This window comes from Phacochoerus africanus, chromosome 8 (assembly GCF_016906955.1).
Source record: "Phacochoerus africanus isolate WHEZ1 chromosome 8, ROS_Pafr_v1, whole genome shotgun sequence".
NCBI classification, from domain to species: domain Eukaryota; kingdom Metazoa; phylum Chordata; class Mammalia; order Artiodactyla; family Suidae; genus Phacochoerus; species Phacochoerus africanus.
Window position 1 is genome coordinate 6,201,716 of NC_062551.1, and position 17,763 is coordinate 6,219,478.

Sequence of the window (17,763 nt, forward strand, 5' to 3'; positions counted from 1 at the left end):
CAACAAAAAGCCGTCAAACTTATAGATTCTAACACAGCAGCTACATAAACCTTTGGGCCTCAACAAATATTCACATTCTTATTTCCCAAAAGAGCTAGTGAGTCAACACTAATCTGAGGTTGTGGGCCTCATGAATGTCATCAAAGACAGATTTTTTAGTGCCTGTTCCAATATACTCCAAAATCAGAGATGTCTCTCATCTCTAGCATTAACTGTACTTTAATTCTTTATATCAAGATGGAGAGAGTATTTCAGGATGCCAGAAGATACTCACATGCTTTTTACTTCCTGTCAAATGATTTCAAATGATTTCCTGCCAAACAATATCTCAATATTATCCATACCACTTTCAGCATTCTGCCTAAAAGTGAAAAAAATCTAATCACCCAAAGCTGGCAATGCTCAATTAGAGAGTGAAGCAGAGAAGGAAAAGATGTTTCACCCCTACAGGTGAGTTTCTGTAAGGACTGAATTGAGGAAGGTTTCCCACAAAGTAGACCAAGTCCTGAAAAAGGTTTTACTTGGAGAGAAATTGGAAACACACAGTGACATCCTTCACATATTTGTTTGGCCTTACATGGAAGGGAAAAGTGCTGGCAAGCAAATGTTCTCAATTAATAGGCTTTAAGCAGATGCAGATTATTTCTTAAGCTTTATGCAGATGTTTCTTTTTTATCTCATTGAAAACATATAGAAGCCTAACTAGAAAAGGGAATAGGAGTTTAGTTCTTTGATTAAGAATGATGATCGTAATCTATTAGTCTATTTAACAAAGAAATAAGAAATCACTACACAGCAATGCCAAGGATCCAGGTTTCACCTGGGGACTTTCCTAAGGGTCTCTCTGAATAGGTCCCATGCGCCATCTGTGCAGCTCACTCACAGTTTGCTTTGCTGAGATGACTGATAAAATACATGAAAACACACTGTCACCCTTAACTGAAACCCCCCATCGTCTTCACCCGTGGTCTGGAGGCTAATGGGTCCAGTAAGAAATGTCTTGATTAAACCACCTTAAGAGTTACTCACATAGTACAGGAGGATGCTATTCTGTCAATAACTACAACAGTAAGAGTGTGTAAAGGGATAGGAGCCAAAATGAAGAGTCTTATTCAGGAATGAAATTAATTGAGGAAGATTTCCCAAAGGTGGTAAGAACTCCCTATAGACGTGATCATTATCCAACTGTATTTATTTTATACGGCTCCTATAAATTGCAATGCTGGTGATTTACATCAATCAATTAACATCTATGTCTAATAGTCATCTAGCAGAAAAATTAAATATATCTGAGATATATGTCAAGTTATTTTTTGTTTCATGTATCACAACACTAATCCCAATTCAGGTATGTCAGGCTTCTCAATTTACAGTTGCTAGTGCATGATTCTGTGCTTAAGACTTTTTTAAAAAAGGAGGAAAGTTAACTTTAAGATATCTAAATTAAGCATTTTTGTTATGAAAACAGTACGTCAGTTCAAAGGATATGGCCATGTTCATGTAACAAAAGGTCTACATCATTCCTTACACTGACTGAAGTAATCTCACATTCAGGTTGGCCCTGGAATGATGATGGTACCCAAAGAAAGTAAGAGAGGAAAGGAAATTGCAGCAAAAATGGGCCCCCATGAGGTTAATAATTTTATAATTTAATATCCACATGATTATGCCTAAAACACTAACTCGAGGTATAAAGAAATGTCACTGGTTAATACAAATGTAAATACTTACAATTATCTAGAGGTCAATGGCAAGTGAAACTACAGAAGTGGTCTGTGCTATGTATGCCTGGTCCTGCTGAGCCATTTTCCCACTTGAGTTCATTCTGGCAACTACAATCAAAGAATACATAGATATCAGAATTATACTTACATGACTTTACACTGTATCAGTTAGCATGTTTACACTGAAAATAGTAGATGACTGACTAAAATTGGCTCAAACAATGACTTTCATTATATCACAAAACAAGAGGTCCAGAGATAGAGTAGCTCCAGGGTGAGTTCAGTGGGTAATTCACCAACATCAAGAAGGCCCCAGGAGTTCCTGCTGTGGCTTAGCCAGCTAAGAACTCATCTAGTATCCATGACAATGCAGGTTTGATCCCTGGCCTTGCTGAGTGGGTCAGGAATCCGGCACTGTAGCAAGCTGCTGTGTAGGTCACAGATTTTGCTCAGCTCCAGCACTGCTGCACGTGCAGCATAGGCCAGCAGCTGCAGCTCTGATTCAAGCCCTAACCTGAGAACATCCATATGCCATAGGTGAGGCCCTAAAAAAAAAGAAAAAAGAAAAAAGAAAAAAAAAGAGAGAGAGAGAGAAAAAAGACTCAGGCCCTTTCTATCTGTCTACTCTGCCAATGTAAGCATGTTGGCTTGTCCCCTGAGGCTGGTCCTTCTCAAGTTCCTAAAACACCTTCTGCAATTCCAGGAACCCTATAAAGATGACAACCATCAGAGGCATACGTGCTTCCTTCTATGCGTAACTTTTATCCAGAAGCACCCTCCTCCCCAAAGGCTCCACTCTCAGCATGCATTGGCCAAAAGTACATCACAAACCCACGTCTAATCCCATGTAATAATTAGAATCAGAATATTTGGTTTAGACTACTCAAAGCTGAGGGGAATTCCAACTTCCCCTAATGCATATGGTCACCCAATATTTGAGGAAAAGTAGGATCTTACTAGCAAGAAACAAGGTTACAGAGATAGGCAGCCTAAAGTGTCTCCCACAAACAGCTAATAAGAATAGAAATTGATCTTAACTCACTACACATGGCTAAAGCATAGAGCTAACACCAACAGTTTAACTGGGGGACAGTATCAAAGATAGAAGATTAACCATTTTTACTATAGCAGTAGGTCTTCATAAAAAGCTGCAAACACATGAATCTCTCTTTAAAAGGCAGTAAGTGATTATAATTGAAGAACAAACCATTGCTAAATCCATACTATCTACATGGACTTAGAACAGATATTTCCTTTTTTATTGAAAAATCAAGGACTCTCTTTACTGGAAATTTCAGTTCCAAAGAACTTCCTGTAACAGTTTCACATTCCAGATGTGCATTTGTAATAAGTTTGGGTTGGTTAGTTGGGCTCATTTTATCTAATGAGCCAATAAAGTGGTCAATTGTTTATATAAATTAGGAATTGTGGGTGCATTAAAAAGTAATTTATAATACAAAGTACTATCAGAATATACTTAAACACACATCATTTAATTTTTTCATTTATTTCCAAATTCTTCATTTATTACATGGCCATCTCTCACATGGAAAAAAAGTTATGATACTTGTGAAATATATGTTCTTTTTTAAAAGATTTAATCAATTCTAATGAGAAATAACACTAATAAAATATTTTAAAGCTATACTAAATGTATTTAAGGGATGTCAGAAGTGACAAAGAAGCACAACTATAATGCAATCAACTGAGAGGTAAGAATCATGCATTCTAACAGCATTTATTCAGTACTCACTATGTACCAGGAACTGGCTAAATGTTTAACTCATACTCATTTATGCAATCTTAATCACAGCCCTACAAACTATGTACTATGATTATCCCATTTTCAAAGGTGGAAACTGAGGCACAGAGAGGTGACAGAACTGGCCCAAGGTCACACAGCTGCTAAGTGGCAGAAGCAGACTATAGGACTTCAGAGCCAAAACACTTAACCATGGTTCAATATGACCTCTCTAGTCCTAGAATTGCCACTAGTTGCTTAACTTTGTTGGAGCTGCAGTTTCCTAAATAAGTTAAAGAGGTGAGTAGAGATCTTTAAGAGAATTTCCAGCCCTGACACTTAAAATACCATGAAAGCCATGACCTTACAGAATCTTCCTTTGCCAAATGCTTTATATTACAGTTACATTAATCACAAAATCAGATACCCATGTCTGGACACTCACTTTCTAGCAACAACTGCAAGATAATCCAGAGTAAGACATAGTAAAAAGCCAACCATGGTGTTTAAGTCACAAGAAAAATACATCTTGGAGGAATAAAGTTGCAGTTGGCCAGACCTAAATTTATGAATTGCCCCAGACACTCATGTGAAATCCACTTAGACGGCAGGTTACAGAACTGGGTTTCCTACAGTGTGGCTTCTGAATTAACTAAAGATCTTTCAAAGCATGTACAACATTTCTTGACACTAAGCAGTGGAAAACTCTTCCCCCTTCAGAACAAAAAATCCTCCTCCTGTCTGGACTTTTTAAAGGAGTGAGAATTGAATTATTTTAAACCATCTCACCAAACATAATTATATGTATTTGTAAGATTCCTCAAAATATGTTTCAAGTGTCCAGAGACATAGGGTAGAGCCACACATGTGCAGAAGAATGAATGTTAAACTTATTTCACCAAACACTGTGAACTGCCCACTAGAATGACCTACTATTCAGCTTATCTGAAGAGTGAAATTTTAAATCTAAATGATTAAAGTCTTGTATCTTACTTTGGTAAACAAAACAAGCTGGATTGGACAGTATTTTCCTGCAGTGTGTGAAGTAGTTCATACTTGCTGTACTTTTTCACGGTGTGTAAAGAGGGACATCAAGTGGTCTAAGTTCTGGAAGACTGTCTGCCAGGGGCTTTTTCTCAAAATCCATGAAGCTCCCATGGCCCCCTGATGGGATGGATAGAGCCAAGGAGTACAAAGGATAGAAAGTTTCAAAACACTCATCTTCTTAAAAAAAACCGCTTGAGTAATTTCAGCAAATTTTTCTAAGGATCAGTTTTCTTTAAGTTAGAGTCTTCTTTAGGGTACTCAATAATGTCTCAAGTATCACCAAGAGGTAAGTGATACAATAATGCTTTGAATATAAAAATAATTTAAGTATCAGAGTATGTGTTTGTAGGTACTTTGTTATATAGGCTATTTTGTTTTCCTATTGCATTTTTTATGTTAAATAATAAAGTTAATATATTATTCCTGAACAACAGCAACAAAATGACCTGAAAACACCCAAAGCATTGTGAAGGTCAAGGTAAAGTTGTGAAACATAAATGAGCTACATTACACAAGGACCAATCCACAACAACGTTTTTAAAAAGATAGTTATAGCTTGTTTACATCTGTGACCTGAAATGTATCCCAAATAAAAATGCTAGGCACTTCTATTCCCATACACTTGTAATCTCTTTGTCCTATGCTTATGGAATAGGTAAATTAAGAAGAGCTTTATGACAAGAACCACCTGCCTGTTATTTAAATTTTTCTCATATCAGAAAAGCATGAAATTTTGGGGGGATTGTTCCTCCCCTTAGTCCTTCAGGCCAGTCAGATTCTATAGATAAGAGGGAAAATGAGAAGAATTACTCCTGTGTCTTGCCTGAGCTACTAGAGTCTATAGTAAAAGAAAAGAAAATGCAGTAAAATAGTTAAAGCTAATGTGGACATTAAGCAATAAAAGAGTCAAAGAAGTATGAACTGAAATAACAAAACTCATTCTGTAACAGTGAGACCTTCAGATCCAAGTGAAGTGGAATGGTGAGTGTGGTGTATGAGCAGGGGAGTCCCAGCACCTCACTTCCAAGCCTGGGCAACCTCTACCAAACTCTGGCAAGCTATTTAACTGCTCCATACCATGTTTCTTAGTCTATAAAATGGGAGTACCCACCTGTAAGGGTTAGGGTGAGAAACAAGTAATCAGATTGAATGCATCTGTCAAAGTGTCTGGCACATGGCTAACACTGTATGCATGCCAGCTGCTGCTCTCAGGAGTAAGATTATCCAACTGAGGGACAATATTTGGACAGGACATCCTGATCTGAGAATGTTTCTCACTCTGACATCATTTAAGTTCTTCCTTTCATGAATTATTTTTGGAAAGCCTTATTCCAAAAGTAATACACATACATTTTATAAAATTAAAAATACTAAAGAACAAGTTAAAAGTGAGAGTCCTATATACATCTCCAATAACAACTGTGATTATTCTTACTTTAAAAGTAACAACTATTCTTGCTTTGAGGTATGTTTCTATCCTTTTATATGTTTAAACAGAAATATATGTCATTTTTATAATCTTTTAAAATATAAATTGAATGTTATAAAAATTATTCTATTTTTTTCACTTAACATATCCACAATATTCTTCAGTATACATTAGTACGTGAAAATTTATGCCATTGACGTTATTTATTTATTTATTTATTTTTAGGGCCACACCTGCAGCATGTGGAAGTTCCCAGACTAGGGATCGAATCAGAGATGCAGCTGCCAGTCTACACCACAGTCACAGCAATGCAGAATCCAAACCACATCTGCAACCTATACCACAACCTGTAGTAGCCTGTGGCCAGGGATCAAACCTACATCCTCATGATAATGGTTGGTTTCTTAACCCATTGAGCCACAACGGGAACTCCTATTGACATAAATTCAATATTAAATTTTAAATAAGGAGACAAGATAAATGATGAGAATAAGAATATAAAGTGTTCTTTCATCATTAACTTTTAAGAGTGACAACAGAACTGTGAAAAATTGTGATTATACTAATTTTTTAAGCCCTTTACCATTTCAAGATACCCACTGCAATATTTACGGATAAATTATATGACAGCTGGGATTGGCTTCAAAATAACTGGAAGAGGAAAGGAGAGAAGGAGACTGAGGGGACAAAAATAAAACAAAACAGGCAATGGGCTCATACTTAAACTGGTTGGTAAGTATACGAGTGCCAATTAGACTTATCTTTGTACTTTTGAATATTTTTTAAATTTTCATATTAAAAAAATCTTAACATTTTCTATCCTTAAAATTTTAGCTACTAAATTCCAAACAGCTATGCATTTAACTTACAGCAATTAATTTCTGATTAGATAACTTAATCAACAAAACTAATGGTTCCCAACACCCACTCCTAAGCAACACAAATAAAAAACAACTTAGCTTCCTCATAGTTTGAATGTTGCTATAAAGATCCAAATACAATAACCAGCTCAGAAAAGCAATGATCACTAATGTTAAAGGAGTATTTATCGTAAGTGTAAATTATAAACTACTGTTGCTTTTTAGAGTTAATGAAGAAGTGCTTTCCTTTTTCTCTTGTACTGAAATTGCAGCAGCTGGATGAAAAAAGAAAAACAGTTCTTTAGTCTATGTACACCCCAAAAAAATAAAGAAGATAATGTTGTGTGCTCTGTTCACGCAGATAAAAGGACACACACCACCTGGAGTGCACTCATCAAAACTGCCCCACTGAAGCCAGGAGAAAACATCTGCATACCACCAGGTAAAATAAATTTTTGAATCCTTGGTTTTTCTTTTGCTCTATGTACACCTCAATAGTTCCAAGAATGCACCAAAAGCCTTAATATCTTAAAGGGCACAGAACATAAGCTGCTTGGGTTCTACAGCTCTTCCTGACTCTTGTAAATAAATGTCTGCACTCACTGAAGAGGTATGTCCATGTGGACTAGAGGTAGATGGGAGAGCTGGACTACCTTCTACAACAGCAAAAGGGAAGAGAAAAGGTTTCTCAATATTGGAAAGAGGTCAAGATTCAGAAACTCCAGGGAGACACAGAACATTGCAAGACAAGTGGGTATCTGTGTAGTGCACCCAGAGAGGTTGAGTGCTTGGCCCTCAGTCCTTTCAGTGATTCCTGAACACCAAGCAGGGACCGGAAATGGTGGAGCAGCAGAATCCCACAGGACCAAGACAGCTGGCCAATGACCATCTTCATATTAACCAGGGAGATCCAATGATCAATAACCAGAGCCATGATCTTCACTATGGTTTGGCCTTGTTCAAGATCCTGAATCTTTGCACAATGTTTGGGACAGGAGAGCACTAATAAGTATTTAAATTTAATTCCTGCCAGTCCAGAAGTATGATGAAATTTTACTTAGATTTGGTTTTAAGAGAATTTTTTAAAAATAAATAAATATATGCAATAGTTTTTACAGATTTAGGTTCATTTTTTTTTAATTCACAGGGACAACTCCATTTAAAAAGCATCCAAAAGCAACCTGCATCCACACTGTAATAATAACCATCTTTCGCATCTGCATAACTGTATATTTGGTAAGGTGTTTTCATGTATGTTGTTATCTTATTTGATCTTCACAGAGTTAAGAGGGTTCAGAGGCTCTTGAGTGGTTGAGAGTAAATGGGCAGGAGCCTCTCCCCCCTCCTCTTTCTTTCTCTCTCTCTCATTAGGAACAAGAGGAAAAATTTATTCAACTCTCCCTTTAAAAACATCTGCTCAAAGTTGTCACTTGTCAGATGAATTTCATATAGCTCAACGCCATGGATGAACTGACGGCTTAAGGGGTTGCAATTTAGGCTGCCACCTAATGGTGGTAGTAAGTCATGGACAAACTTTTTCATAAACCAGAAAAACAAGAACAAAGAAACAGACAAAAACTATTTAAGAAAGAAAAGAGATTATGACATTTTTGCAATACCTTCTTAATATCAGAAACAGATACATTTCTTAAAACAACTCAACAGACATAAAATTTATTTAAAGAGTATTTTTCTATTGCAAACTTTTAAAGCCAAGGATTTTAAAGAAGTTGCTTCTGAGGAATGGGGAGTTGGGGACCTGAAGCAGGTAAGATTTTCATTTCTCTACTTAGCACAATTCTATATTTTTGTATTGGATACAATAAAATATATTATTTTGTAATACACTGTAATTTGAAAAATGGAATTTTTTAATCAAAGGAATCTAATATCTACTTGAGTCTTTTCTTCTATCATCAAACTGTATTGCTTGTTCTCTTTTCCTTTTATACCTTACAGGACTTCAAAAAGAAAACCCTCATTTCTTTCTTTTAATTGTTCAGTTTTGTCAGGACAAACCCTGCCCTGGCTTGTCCATGTCTTCTAGGCCAGGAATTTCCAACTGTGGCAAGAACACCAAAGAAGGACTCAGAACCAGCAACAGAATTAAAATTTCACCATCAACCTACACCACCTGCCATTGATTCTTCAGGCATACTCACAGCAAACAGGTAGTAATCTAAGAGAGCAGAGGTTTTGCTTGTTTGTTTCTATCATAAAGTTGTAACAGGAAAAAATTCTCCAAAGGCAAAATGTATTGTAATGTCTACAAAACTGACTACAAATAATAAATACGAGGATAGCTACAAATACATAACTGTCCTGTAAGAAAAATAATGGACTTTTTATTTCTATAATGGCAGCATTCATATACTTAAGAGTGGTAGAGGGGTATAAAACAGTGAAAGCCACTGATTTGGTTTGGTTCAAAGTCTCAGCAGCCTCCTTTTCCACTACTGGCTTTGACTCATATGTAAGTTTTCTTTATAAGTGCTTGTCTGTTGTAGGTAAGGAGAAAGCCATTTGATCTCTCCAGCCCTCTGATTTTAACTTTTCTTTTGTTCCTCCTTATTACTAGTAAACACACAGTTTCTCCTTGAAGAAAATAAACATCCATTTTAGCTGTGTCTTAACTTCCACAACCATAACATGTTCCCCCTAACAATTCATTTGTTCTTCTTTCCGAGAACCTCCTCCATTCCTCACAAACCTCTTCCAGGTTTAGACATGGTAGCTTCATTTGCATAAATTGATCATATTTTTTAATTTTTTCTCTTCACAATCCCCATAGCAACTGGCTTCTTTAGAAACTTCCACAGAAAGTCCAAAGATATCATATCTTTTAACTGAACAGAACATTTTGAATAGAATTAGTACAGGAAAATAAGCTGGTTTCATTACCACATCTTTGGCCTTTCATTTTTCTTTCTTTTGTAAAATAAAAAAAATTAAATGTCAATTCCACTAGATAAAATTGGTTATGGATTCTGGGGCTTATAAGTTATTAAAGAATGTGAATAATTTTAAAAGATGCTGTCTCACCCATTTTAAAGAGCAGTTTTTCACTTATTCATTCAGTAAGTATTTATTGAGTAAACTAAGAACCGCTTGAAGCTGTGAAAGATTCAGGTAACTATAAAACTCAGAACTGCCCTCCTGCACTTGCAGTCATATTAGGTGACAATAAAAAGCAGTGTATAATTAAACACTGAAACTGTAAAACAGCTCTATCAGCATTCAGCAAAAAAGGAAATCATCATTTTTGGTTGCTGTAAGAGGAAAACGAAATTTGAATTGGGTTCTGAGAGATAGGCAGGATTTGAAAAGCTGAAAAAAGAGAAAACATTATTCCAGGCATCATTCCAGAAATAGAAGGCAGTATGAATATTCAAATGGAGGGTAAATATGGAATGTTTGGAGGCATGGTGAATAGATCATTTTGGCTAGAGGAGACTCTAATGAGGCACCCAGGACAAGGCTAAAAAGCTGTGAGATAAGCTACTATGGAAAACATTTTGGAGGTTTCTCAAAAAACCAAAAATAGAACTATTATATGATCTGGCATTTCCACCTCTGGGTATTTATCTGGGGAAAATATAATTCAAAAAGATACTTGTACCCCTTTGTTCACTGCAGCATTATTTACAACAGCCAACATGTACAAGCAACCTATTGATTTTCCTAATCCATGAGCACAATATATCTTTCCATTCATTTGTGCTGTCTTCACAGTCTTTCATCAATGTCTTACAGTTTTCAGAGCACAGGTCCACTTCTTTGGTTAAATTTATTCCTAAGTATTTTTTCTTTTAGATGCAATTGTAAATAGGACTGTTTTGGTTTTTTTTTTTCATTTCTCTTTCTCATAGTTTGTTATTTGCCTGTAAAAACCCAAATGATTTCTGTATGTTAATTTTATATCCTGCAACTGTACTGAATTCATTTATTACTTCTTTTAGCAGTCAGAGCAATCTTAAGATTAACACAATCCTACTGTGGTGTTTTTTTTGTTTTTTTGGGTTTTTTTTTTTTTTGCTTTTTAGGGCCATAGCCTCGGCATATGGCAGTTCCCAGGCTAGGGGTCGAACTGGAGTTGCTGCTGCTGGCTTGCACCACAGCCACAGCAACATCAGATCCGAGCCAGGTCTGCGACCTATACCACAGCTCACGGCAATGCTGAATCCTTAACCCACTGAGTGAGGCCAGGGGTCGAACCCACAACTTCATGGTTCCTAGTCAGATTCGTTTCTGTTGCACCATGATGGGAACTCCCAATTTTGAAATGATGCCATTCTCCTACTTAAAACAGTTTAATAGTTTCACAGCAACTTTAAAAATCCTACCCTCTTGAATTTCAATTGGCACAACCCCTATGGAAAACAGTATGCAGGTACCTCAGAAAACCAAATATAGAACTACCATATGACTCAGCAATCCCACTCTTGGGCATATATCCAGACAAAGCTTTCCTTGAAAAAGACACATGCACCCGTATGTTCATTACAGCACTATTCACAACAGCCAAGACATGGCAACAACCTAAATGTCCATTGACAGATGAATGGATTAAGAAAATGTGGTATATACGCACAATGGAATAATACTCAGCCATAAAAAAGAACAAAATAATGCTATTTGCAGCAACATGGATGGAATTACAGATTTTCATACTAAGTAAGTCAGAAAGACATATCATATGGTATCACATATCTGGAATCTAATATACAGCACAAATGAACCTTTCCACAGAAAGAAACTCATAGACTTGGAGAACAGACTTATGGTTGCCAAAGGGGAGGGAGTGGGATGGACTGGGATGCAAACCACTGCATTAGGGGTGGATAAGCAACAAGATCCTGCTGTATAGCACAGGGAACTATATCCAGTCACTTGTGATGGAACATGATGGAAGATAATCCAAGAAAAAGAATATATACATATAATATGACTGGGTCACTGCTATACAATAGAAATTGAAAGAACACTGTAAATTAACTATAATGGAAAAAATAAAATCATTAAAAAAATAAATACATAAAATAAAAATCCTACCCACTTAACATACGGTCTTTAGGATCTGGCCCTAACTTGCCTCTCCAGACGTGTCACTTACACAATAGATATCATTCAAACACCTTTCCAATTGAAACATTCCTTCGTTCCTCCTGTCCCTTTCCCTTTTTCCCTGGCATACTCTTAACTCATCCTGAGGTCTCATTTTAGGTGTCACTTCCCCAAGTAAGTCTTTCCAAGGTCTTCATATCTAGATTAGGTTCCCTGCCAGTAAGTCTTACCTCTACAACAGCATTTAAGACCTGTTTCCTTGTCTGTGGCATACTATCAGGGGAAGGGTAGTTTCCCAACACTGAACAAAGGGCTAGGAACATAAGAGATTCTTAAAAATATGTGTTAAAGAATGAAAAAGGCAGAAGGCAGAAAAACTAGGAGTCTATGACTCTTAGTCATAAAGTAACAAGATTTAGCCAGAGATAGACTCATGGCAACAAAAAGAAAGTATGAAAGGAGTGATGATAAAAAGAAAGCTGAATGGAAAGTTCACACACCTAAATTCTGACTGAGTTAAAGCAATGTGCTTTATAGAAGTGGGAGATGCATATAGCTCAGTAGTTTCCAAATACTGATGGGATTATCAGAATCATCCAGGAATCAGAAACAATTCTTGCTTTTGATGTGTTTAATTTCCTCTGGTCATTCTGTCATAACCACTGACTAATGTTTAGGAATTACTTACCTGGATGGTCTGTAAGGACAATTCCAGCACTAAGTTCTGATTTAACCAAGATAACCTGATAAGTAACTGAATATAAGGTCAGAAGGGATGTATTACACTGCTTACATTTTTAGACTGGTTGACCTAGAGTCACAATCTGCATATAACAGTCAATAAATACTTGTTTACCATACGAAATTAGGGAGCAATAAAAGGGAGCACATTTTGTCTTGCTGGATGTGAGGTTTCCCAAATGCTGCTCTTTATGTGCCCTCCATGGCTGTGTCAACAGAACTCTATTCTTTCCTTAGATACCTGACCTTGGCACTGTTCTTCCAGCTATAATTATCCTCTTCTTTGTGTCATAAAAATCAGTTTCTCAGAGTTCCTGTCCTGGCTCAGCGGAAATGAATCTGACTAGTATCCATGAGGATACAGGTTTGATTCCTGGCCTCACTCAGTGGGTTAAGGATCTGGTGTTGCCGTGAGCTGTGGTGTAGGTCGCAGATGTGGCTCAAATCTGGCATTGCTGTGGCTGTGGCTTAGGCCAGCAGCTACAGCTCCAAGTTAGACCCTCAGGCCTGGGAATCTCCATATGCTCTGGGTTCAGCCCTAAAAAGACCCCCCCAAAAAAAAAAATCTCTCTTTGAAGAATTAATCTCCTTGGCGTTCCCATTGTGGCTCAGTGGGCTGCGAACCCAACTAGTACCCATGAGGATTCATGTTCCATCCCTGGCCTCCCTCAGTGGATTAAGGATCAGGTATTGCCATGAACTGAGGGGTAGGTCACAGACATGGCTCAGATCTGGCATTGCAGTGGCTGTGGCATAGGCTGGCAGCTGCAGCTCCAATTCAAACCCTAGCCTGGTAACTTTCATATGCTATGGATGCAGCACCAAAAAGCTTAAAAAAAAAAAAAGCCATCATCGATTTCTGGTACTTGCAAAGTAAAAAAACGAAAGCCAACAGATAAAGGAAAAGAAAGAAAGGAGAGAGAGAAAGAGGGGGAGAAAGAAAAAGAAGAAAAAGAAATGGAAGATATATATATAATTTTTAAATTTGCTAGCAGCCTCATTTTAAAAAAAAAGGAGAAACATGAAATCTTAATGCTAGGTTTTATTTATACCATTACATCCAAACTATTATTTCAACATATAACCAACACGAAAAATATTAATATTTTGAGAGTTCCCATCGTGGCTCAGCAGAAATGAATCCGACTAGTATCCATGAGGATGTGGGTTCAGTTCCTGGCCATGCTCAGTGGGTCAGGGATCCGGCATTGCCGAGAGCTGTGGGGTAGGTCGCAGACTTGGCTCAAATCCTGCCTTGCTGCGGCTGTGGTGTAGGCCAGAAGTTGTAGCTCTGATTCTACACCTAGCCTGGGAATTTCCATATGCTGCCACTGCAGCCCTAAAAAGCAATTAAAAAAAAAAAGAAGAAGAAAAACTAATATTTTTACTTTTCTTCGTATCAAGTATTTGAAATGTGGTATATATTTTATATTCACAGCCCATCTAAATGCAAACGCTAAATTTTCAAACGTTAAAGTGAAATGCAGTCCTCCAAAAACAATAAAATGTGTATAACAGAAAAATACTTGAAACTGCTAGTTTTCAAATTTAATTAAATTTAAATATTCTATTACTTAGTCACATTAGCCACATTTCAAATGCTCAGTAGCAACATATGATTAGGCTTACTGTACTAGGCTGCACAATCTCAGACATGATTAGTTATAAGAGTGAAGAGACCAAGGGGAACTTTTCTTGAGGAATCTAGCAATTGGAAGAAACTAGAGGTTTTGAGACTTCCAACAAATTCCATTAAGAAAACATTCAGAATTGTGTTAAGACTTATAAAACAATCTCTTGCCCCAAAACGATGTTTCCTTGGCTGTGTATCTTCTGTATACTATAATTCAATAGCATAGAGAGATCAAGGGGATATCTTCCCCGTCTGGGAGTTTAACTCCAAATTAAACTACAGGAGTTCCCATCATGGCTCAGTGGTAATGAATCCAACCAGTATCCATGAGGATGCAGGTTCAGTCTCTGGCCTCGTTCAGTGTGTTAAGGATCCGGCGTTGCCATGAGCCATGGTACACGTCACAGATGCGGCTTGGATCCCAAGTTGCCGTGGCTGTGGTATAGGCCAGTAGCTGTAGCTCCAGTTCAACCCCTAGCCTAGGAACCTCCACATCTGTGGGAGCAGCCCTAAAAAGCCAGAAACAAACAAACAAAAACCCCTACATTATTACTCATAAATCGTTTCTAATTTAAAAATGTATAATTTTGAAGGTTGATGAATTTGACCTTTATCCCTCAGACAATAATAGTCACAGTAAATTGTGGAGAAGGAGAGTTACCATGATGAAGCAGGTGTTTTAGGAAAATGAATCAGAATCCAGTATACAAGCAAACTGGTAACAACAGAGGTCCAAAGGGAAGATGTGGGACTTCTAGTATCCTTAGTTGGTGTACATTTGCTCTTACTCCTGTCAGGAACTGTTTCCCCTTGGGTTTTACAACCCAGGATGGCTATCCCTGAAGATCTAGTTCAGAGTCAGCTCTGTTTCCTGGATGCAGATGGCAGAATGGATCACTTCTTCACCTCTGCTCCCACAGAACTCCTTTCAAAATCCTGAACAGAAATCAAATTCATAGAGGCAGAAAGTAGAACAGAGATTGCCAGGGGAGGAGGGAATGATAAGTTATTGTTCAACAGGCAGAGTTTCAGTTTTGCAAGATGAAAACTTTCGTTGGATGAATGGGAGTTAAGGTAGCACAAAACTAAATGACTGGAAAGTTTTGCCCCAGGCTAACTCCCCCCTTTCATATCTCTACTTAAATGTCACCCCCTTTTTTTTCTCTTTTTCAGCTGCACCCACAACATATAGAAGTTTCTGGGCCAGTGACCGAATCTGAGCCACAGCTGCAAGCTACACCATAGCTGGAACAAAGCTGGACCCTTAACCCACTGCACGAGGCTGGGGATTAAACCCACACTGCCTGGGAAACAACGCCCATTCCTTGACCCCTACACCACAGCAGGAACTCCTTAACTGTCACACCTTTAAGAGTCCTTCCCTATTCCCGTCAAGAATGGTTTAGGTGCTATGCTATGCCCTCTCATGACCCCATGCTTTTCATAAAGGGCTCTTACTACAGCTGTAATCTATAGCTACTTTTGTGTCATATTAGGTTGCTAGGGCTGCCATAACAAAAGAGTATGACTGGGTGGCTTAAACCACAAAACTTAATTTCCTCACAGTTCTAGAGGCTAGAAGTTCAAGGTGAAGGTGTAGGCAGGTTTGGTTTCTCCTGAGGCCTCTTTCCTTGGCTGTAAAATGACTGCCTTCTCACTGTTTCTTCAAATGGCCTTTCCTCCAGGCATGTGCATTCCTGGTGTCTGCCTGTGTGTTGACATTTCTTCTTATAAGGACGTCAGTCAAACTGGATTAGGACCAAGGGGCTCATTTTAACTTAATCACCTTTTTCAGATCCTGTTTGCAAATACAGCCTTGTTCTGAGACAAAAGTCTGAGGAATTTCGGAAGAACACAATTCAACCCACAATATGTGTTTACCTCTCTTGTTTCCACTTGTAAACTCTATGACAACTCATCTCCTCATTTCAGGACCTTGACAGTTGCTATTCCCTCTTCTTACCACATTCTACCCTTCATACAGCAAATTTTTCTCAACTTTCATGCTTTGGCACTATCATCTGTCAAGAGCCATTCCAGATCACCATATCACTCTATCACATCATCATTTTCTTTCTGCCATGTCACTTACCATAATGTCAGCTCCAGGAAAGGGAGGCCATGTGTTTCTACACAGCATTGTAGCTGAAGAGATCAGCCCAGGGTCTCACATGCAGATGTGAATAAACAAGTTTCTATAACCACTTACATTATAATGATTTTACTTACTCCTCTCAGAAAACCTGCCAGGGCATAGCCATGCTTTTATTTAGTGTCAGTTCTTTTACCAATCTAGGCTCTAACGCTAATTAGCTGTGTAAACTCTGATAAGTCCCTTAACCTCTCTGGGCCTCAGGATCCCAAACTACATGATGACAACAATACTCTCTTCAGCATTCCTATGAGGATTAATAATACACATGTGGTACCTAGCATAAGAATTTGACACAGTGCCCACAATCAGCTGAAAAATTATTAGGCTGTGTTTTCCAAAGCGTAGCACCTACAAATGAAAAAAAAATTTTTTTTTTGTTTTTGCTTTTTAGGGCCACACCTGAGGGCATATGGAAGTCCCCAGACCAGGGGTTGAATCAGAGCTACAGGTGTCAGCCTACACCACAGCCACAGCAACGCTAGATCCGATCCACATCTTCAACCTACAGCACAGCTCACGGCAGTGTCAGATCCTAAACCCAGTGAACAAGGCCAGGGATCCAAGCCACATCCTCACGGATACTAAAGGGGTTCATAACCACTGAGTCACAACAGGAACTCCCTGAAAACTATCTTTAAGTGGTACACAGAGCATTACAGCTATCATTTTTGCAATATTCTTTTACTTCTTCAGATGAAAACAAGGGCATCTTCTCACACTCATATACCTCTCTTTAGTCCTCCTGTTTTAGAGAAAGGTCATTTAGGTTCAAAGACGCACACACTAGTTAATAGGTGAATTAAACACGTTTGTAAGGGCCATTCTGAAGCCAGACCACCTGGGTTTATCCTACCTCCCTTACTCTGGCTTTGGGCTGGTTCCGGAACCTGCCTGTACCTCAGTTTACTCAACTGCAACAAGGGGATAATGACCACTCCCTAGGATTATCGTGAATGTAAAACGAACTACTATGTGTAAAGTGATGCAGAACATAGAAAGCCCACCAGCCACGTTAGAAACACGTGAAGGAAACGGTCCGGACCGGATGGCTGGCGCGGCAGCCAGGTCTCACCAGGGTGACCGGGTCGGCGCGGCAGGACAAGGTCCGTGAGGCGGGATGCGCTCAGATGGCGCGCGGCCCGAGGAGCCCAGCCAAAGCCCTCAGGGAAGGCCGACAGCAGCCGGGACTCGAGCTTCCTTCGACTGCGGCCTTTTGGGGTCTCCCTCCTGGCGTCACAACGATCTCACGCCTGCTTAGGTGTCTGTGCCTTTACCCTAAGCTGCTTTACGAGGCGAGAGCTCCCTGAGGCGAAGCGCGAAAAGCGCGGGCAGCTTTGGAACGCGAGAAACGGGGGCGGAGCCAAGGGGC

At 38.6% G+C, this 17,763-nt stretch overlaps 1 long non-coding RNA gene across 1 annotated transcript in view; it reads right to left on the reverse strand.

The window, feature by feature from the left end:
- The window catches only part of LOC125134063 (uncharacterized), a 79,928-nt gene extending 62,187 nt beyond the window's left edge, over window positions 1-17,741 (reverse strand). The window contains exons 1-2 of the long non-coding RNA XR_007136552.1: window positions 17,467-17,741; window positions 1,732-1,832 (exon numbers count right to left, since the gene is read on the reverse strand). This is a non-coding gene — a long non-coding RNA (uncharacterized LOC125134063). The remainder of the gene's footprint in view (window positions 1-1,731; window positions 1,833-17,466) is intronic.
- Between the last annotated feature and the right edge of the window lie 22 nt (window positions 17,742-17,763).